Below are 6216 nucleotides of genomic sequence, written 5' to 3'. Positions count from 1 at the left end.
CTCGGCCTCCCAAAGTGCTGGGATTACAGGCTTGAGCCACCGCGCCCGGCCTTTTTTCTGTTTTAAAAAAATAGAATAGGCTGGTGTGGTGGCTCACGTCTGTAATCCCAGGACTTTGGGAGGCTGAGGTGGGCGGATCACGAGGTCAGGAGATCAAGACCATCCTGGCCAACATAGTGAAACCCCGTCTCTACTAAAAGTACAAAAATAATTAACTGGGCTCGGTGTTGCACGCCTCTAGTCCCAGTTACTTGGGAGGCTGAGGCAGGAGAATTGCTTGAACCCAGGAGGTAGAGGCTGCAGTGAGCCGAGGTCACACCACTGCATTCCAGCCTGGGCGACAGAGCTAGATTCCGTCTCCAAAAAAAAAGATAAAAAGGAAAGACAGAGTTTCACCATGTCACCCAGGCTGGTCTTGAACTCCTGGACTCAACTGATCTGCCTGCCTCAGCCTCCTAAAGTTCTGGGATTAAAGGCATGAGCCACCATGCCCAGCGAACAGCATCTTTAAGATTCTGAAAATGCAGGTTATAGGAAAATTAATAAGGAAACCTGAAATGTAGGAATATTAAACACAGAGCTCAAGGCAAGGTCATTATGGCATTTTCTTTGTAAAAAAAGTTCATTCTATAATAAGATGCTAGTTAATGAGGAATCTCAAATAACAAAAAATTAAATAACATATCAATCAAAGAACAATTAAAATTTACTGAATGCTTACTACATGTCCAGCACTGGGTTAAGTAGTATTTTACATTGATTGTCTCATTTAATCCCTACCACGAGCCTATGAGGTAGATATTATTTATTATTATCATCACTTTATAGATATGAAAACTGAGGCCAGTGAGATTAAATCACTGAGGTAATTCAGTGGTTAAATCAGTGAGGTAAATACTAAACATTATACCTCTGGTTGTGGTCGAGCCAACAGAGATATGAGTGAAAATGTTCTAACTTCAGAGCTTCTTTGCTCTTAAAGTAATATGTAATTAACACAATGGATTGAAACAAACAAGAAAGAACAAACAAAAAACTTCCTGCAAATTGCTATTCTAACTTGGTGCAAAGAAATCTTGCTCAGCACTTGAAATACTTTTCTTATCTAATTTTTCACAGCAGTCTTACGGAATAGTTATTATTATCTCCTTTCTACAGACACAGGATCTGAAACTTAAACAGACCAAATACCTTGCCCAGAGCCACATGTTCAGCAAGTGGTGGACGCAGGACTTGGATCCAGGCTGGTCTGTTTCCAGAGACTCAGCGTTCTTCACAGGCTCCTTGAAGGCCTTGGTGGATGCCCCCAGACAGATCTATCTTGCTGTTACTGTCTCGTAGGAGTAAACTCTTCCTCCCACTTTCTTTCCTAGAGCAGTCACCTCTGTAGCCTCCCACCTTCATAGCCTACTTTCACCGGCTTATGCCCACAGTTCATACCAACCCCAAGTGAGACTTTCTGTCCTTTGAGAAGGTTTCCCTGCTGCTGTCCTCCAAACCCGGGTAAGACTCTCTGCCCTCTGGGAAGCTTTGCCTGCTGCTGTCCTCATCCCCTCCCTGAGTCTGGATCTGCCCTGAGTGTTCAAAAGCACCCTAGGCATACTTGGTTCCAGAACTCATGCTCTCCTGGAGTTACCTGTTTACTATTTGTCTTCCTTCCCCTACATCTCCAGGGCTCTGCCACATACGCTACACAGCAGAGATTGTTTTCTGTCTCCTAGTGCCTAGCTCAGTGCCTGGCACAGAACAGATGCTCAATAAATGTTAGATAGATGAATAAAGACTGACTTCAGAAGTCCTGTGCAATTACCATCATCTTTTTTTTTCAGACATGAGGGTCTCACTCTGTTGCCCAGATGGCAATAATCATATTTCACTGCAGCCTCAAACTGCTGACCTTAAGCAATCCTCCCACCTCAGCCTCCTGAGTAGCTAGAATTAGTGGCACAAGCTGCCATGCCCAGCACCAACATAAATTGAATGTCATAATTCAAAAGTCCTTGCCACTTACAGAACACACACATTGTCACATGTGTGTATAACACCTGTATAGATTGGTGAATCTATAGTTCTAATGCTTAAATGAAATTGAAGTATTTGTAGAGTAAATTTCTCTACATTTTAAACAGGTTTTTGCCTTTTTTTTTTCTTTTTTTTTTCTTCCTTTTTTGTGGAGAATGGGGTCTCACTATATTGCCCAGGCAGGTCTCAAACTTCCAGGCTCAAGCTATCCTCCCGCCTCTGCCTCCCTGAGAGCTGGGATTACAGGCGTGAGCCACTGCGCCCAGCCAGATTCTTGCTTTTTAAAAGAGTTGACTGGGCGCAGTGGCTCACGCCTGTAATCCCAGCACTTTGGGAGGCCAAAGCGGGCAGATTTCCTGAGGTCAGGAGTTTGAGAACAGCCTGGCCAACATGGCGAAACTCCGTCTCTACTAAAAATACAAAAATTAGCCAGGCGTGGTGGTGTGTGCTCATAATCCCAGCTACTCCGGAGGCTGAGGCAAGAGAATTGTTTGAACCTGGGAGGCAGAGGTTGCAGTGAGCCAAGATCATGCCACTGCACTCCAGCCTGGACGACAAAACAAGACTTTCAAAAAAATAAATAAAACAAAAGCGCTAATGATTATTTTCTAAGTATAATGAGCTCTGACATTTGTAAAAATGGTTTGCATCATCTGGTCCATTATCTTATTTAATCTTTATGATCAGTTCTATGAAATAGATGTTAGATTATTTTACTATGAAATAATGAGCTCAGGCCAGGTGCGGTGGCTCATGCCTGTAATCCCAGCAATTTGGGAGGCCGAGGAGGGCAGATCCTGAGGTCAGGAGTTCAAGACCAGCCTGGCCAACATAGTGAAACCTCGTCTCTACTAAAAGTACAAAAAAAAAAAAAAAAATTAGCCGGGTGTGGTGGTGGGCGCCTGTAATCCCAGCGTCTTGGGAGGTTGAGACAAGAATCACTGGAACTCAGGAAGCAGAGGTTGCAGTAACCAGAGATGGCACCACTGCGTTCCAGCCTGGGTGACAGTGCGAGACTCCATCTCAAAAAATAAAAATAAAAAAAAGAAATAATGAGCTCAAGTGTGATTTATTCAAGATCACTCTGATAAAGAAATTATGTGGGGCTACGAATATATTCCAGCTTGTCTCTTAGTCAAGTGCTCTATTAACTATATCACCTATGAAGACAAAGAAATACGGAAAATTGATATTATTTATAAAATATGGATTCACAAATGAATACTGAGTGAGGGGGCCCTGCTACTGGCCTTACAACTGCTGGGCTCTGCTCAGGAACCCTAATCTGGTCCAGAGTGAGCAGTATGGTCTCAGCCCAGCCTTTCACGAGTCTTCAAGCCTTCAGGCTTTCTTTTAATTAAGATGAGTGATAAACCCATATTTGTCAGAAGTGAAGTTTGATAGGTCAAAATTGAAGAAAACTAACACTGGAGGAAAAAATACTCTTTCTTCCAAGGAAACTATCCAGCAGGAGAAAGAGGGTGTTCAAACATCATATAATGGGGGCTGGGTATGGTGGCTCATGCCTGTAATCTTTGGGAGGCTGAGGTGTGTGGATTACCTGAGGTCAGGAGGTCGAGACCACCCTGGCCAACATGGCTAAGCCCTGTCTCTACTAAAAATACAAAAATTAGCCAGGTGTGGTGGCACGTGCCTGTAGTCACAGCTACTCAGGAGCCTGAGGCAGGAGAATCACTTGAACCCGAGAGGCGGAGGTTGCAGTGAGCTGAGATTGGGACACTGCACTCCAGCCTGGGTGACAGAGTGAGACTCCGTCTCAAACAAACAAACAAACAAACAAACAAACAAAAATGAATCAGGCATGGTGGCACACGCCTGTAATCCCAGCTACTCGGAAGTCTGAGGCAGGTGAATCACCTGAACCCGGGAGGCGGAGGTTGTAGTGAGCCGAGATCATGCCACTGTACTCCAGCCTGGGTGACAGAACAAGACTCCGTCTCAAAACAAAACAAAACAAAACAAAACAAAACAAAGCAAAACACCAAAAATCTTCCCATTGGTGCATAAATTCCACATGGCAAATGCTGCCAATAATCTAACCATTGATGACCTGTGTGTGTATAGTCTTTGCACCTCCTACAGGAAAAGCCAGTTTTAACCCTCTATGAGTGTCTCCATTGCTTCATAATCTTTTTTTTTTGAGACAGAGTCTCGCTCTGTCACCCAGGCGGGAGTGCAGTAGCGCGATCTGGGCTCACTGCAAGCTCCCCTTCCTGGGTTCACGCCATTCTCCTGCCTCAGCCTCCCAAGTAGCTGGGACTACAGGCGCCCGCCCCCTCGCCCAGCTAGTTTTTTGTATTTTTTTAGTAGAGACAGGGTTTCACCCTGTTAGCCAGGATGGTCTTGATCTCCTGACCTCGTGATCCGCCTGTCTCGGCCTCCCAAAGTGCTGGGATTACAGGCTTGAGCCACTGCGCCCAGCCTGCTTCATAATCTTCATGAAGTAGCATGCTTTTGCAGCTTCTCACAGTTTATTTTTATTTCTAATGTAGCAATAAAATAATATACTTACTAAAAATAATAGAGAAGAAAATCATTGCCTCATACCAAGTAAGACAGCACTTATCATGGTAGGCACTGGCTTTGCAATTATGAGAGCAGTAGTAGAAATAGCTTTAGTTTCCTCAATTTTCCTGGAGTAGTCTTCAGACTTTCTTTAAACTGCTAAAATGAGAGTAATATTTCATTGTATAACCTCTGTATAATTTCTTACCATGTACATGTATTACCTATGTAAAAATGCTTACAATTACAAAGATACCAATGAGTTTATTTTCTCTACTGACTCAAGTTGGTGTCACAGGCATACTAATTAAGGACAGGCATTCTCCAGAAAGCCTATAGAAACACTGTCTTTTGTACTAATAAAAAGCCCCCATGTTTTTTCATGTCATTGCATATTAGAACTGTGACATAGGTGTTAAGTAGGAACAAAGAGGCGACCCATTTCACAGATGTACTCAGAACTGCTGGGCTGTCACAGGTCTAAGCAGAAGAATGAGGACTAAATCCCTAATTTTCTGACACTGATGCCACTGATATTTTCATTATACCAGGCTGCCTTGACCTGCTGGTAAGGGTTAGGACTAGCTCTCTGATCAGATTACCCTGGTTCCAATCCTGATCTGCTGGGCCCTAAGGTATCCACGAAAAAAGATCACCAAGCTGTATTAGGTGAAAAAAGCAAGGTGGCATATTGTATTTTACCATTTTGTGCAAAAAGAAGGTAAAATTTTAAAAAAGAATATATGTCTATATTTGCTTATTATGCATAAACTGTCTGTTGCCCATTGCTGCTCCATCTATACCATGTGGGTGGTAGGATTACAATAAATATTGCAAATACTAGAACAGTGCCTGTCACACTAAAGCACCATTTTATTTGGATTCTCAGTCCAAGTAGTTCCTTGGCTTAATCATATTCTAAAATACTCCTTTAAATATATATATGTGTATATACACACACACACACACATATATATAGTTTTTTCTGAGATGGAGTCTCACTTTGTTACCCAGGCTAGAGTGCAGTGGCACGATTTCTGCTCACTGCAACCTCCTCCTCCCGGGTTCAAGCGATTCTCCTGCCTTAGCCTCCCATGTAGCTGTGATTACAGGTGCACACCACCATGCCTGGTTAATTTTTGTATTTTTAGTAGAGACGGGAGTCTCACCATGTTAGCCAGGCTGGTCTCGAACTCTTACCTCAGGTGATCCGCCTGCCTCAGCCTCCCAAAGTGCTGGGATTACAGGCGTGAGCCATCACACCTGGCTATCATCTTTTCTTCAGCGGTAGATACAGCAGATAAAAAGATTTAAAAATCATTTTCACGTGGCAAGCCATGGCAAAATGTAACTACTTAAGGCTGCTTTAAATTAGACTAATAGCAGAGTGATTAGACTATATTGAAAGCTCAGTGAATCACAATTATGTACCTCAAAGAAGGATTCTTGTTTGCCTTATTACTATGTAAATAACGGAAATATTTGTTTTTCTTCCTAAAAGGGGTCATGTAGATGTTTACTTACAATGTATTTTAAGTTTGTCACTCTAAATGGTTATGAGCAAGCGAGACCGTCCTGGCTAACACGGTGAAACCCCGTCTCTACTAAAAATACAAAAAATTAGCCGGGCGTGGTGGCGGGCGCCTGTAGTCCCAGCTACTCGGGAGG

This window comes from Mandrillus leucophaeus, unplaced genomic scaffold, assembly GCF_000951045.1.
Source record: "Mandrillus leucophaeus isolate KB7577 unplaced genomic scaffold, Mleu.le_1.0 Scaffold300, whole genome shotgun sequence".
Classification (NCBI taxonomy): domain Eukaryota; kingdom Metazoa; phylum Chordata; class Mammalia; order Primates; family Cercopithecidae; genus Mandrillus; species Mandrillus leucophaeus.
This window is presented reverse-complemented; position numbering follows the sequence as displayed.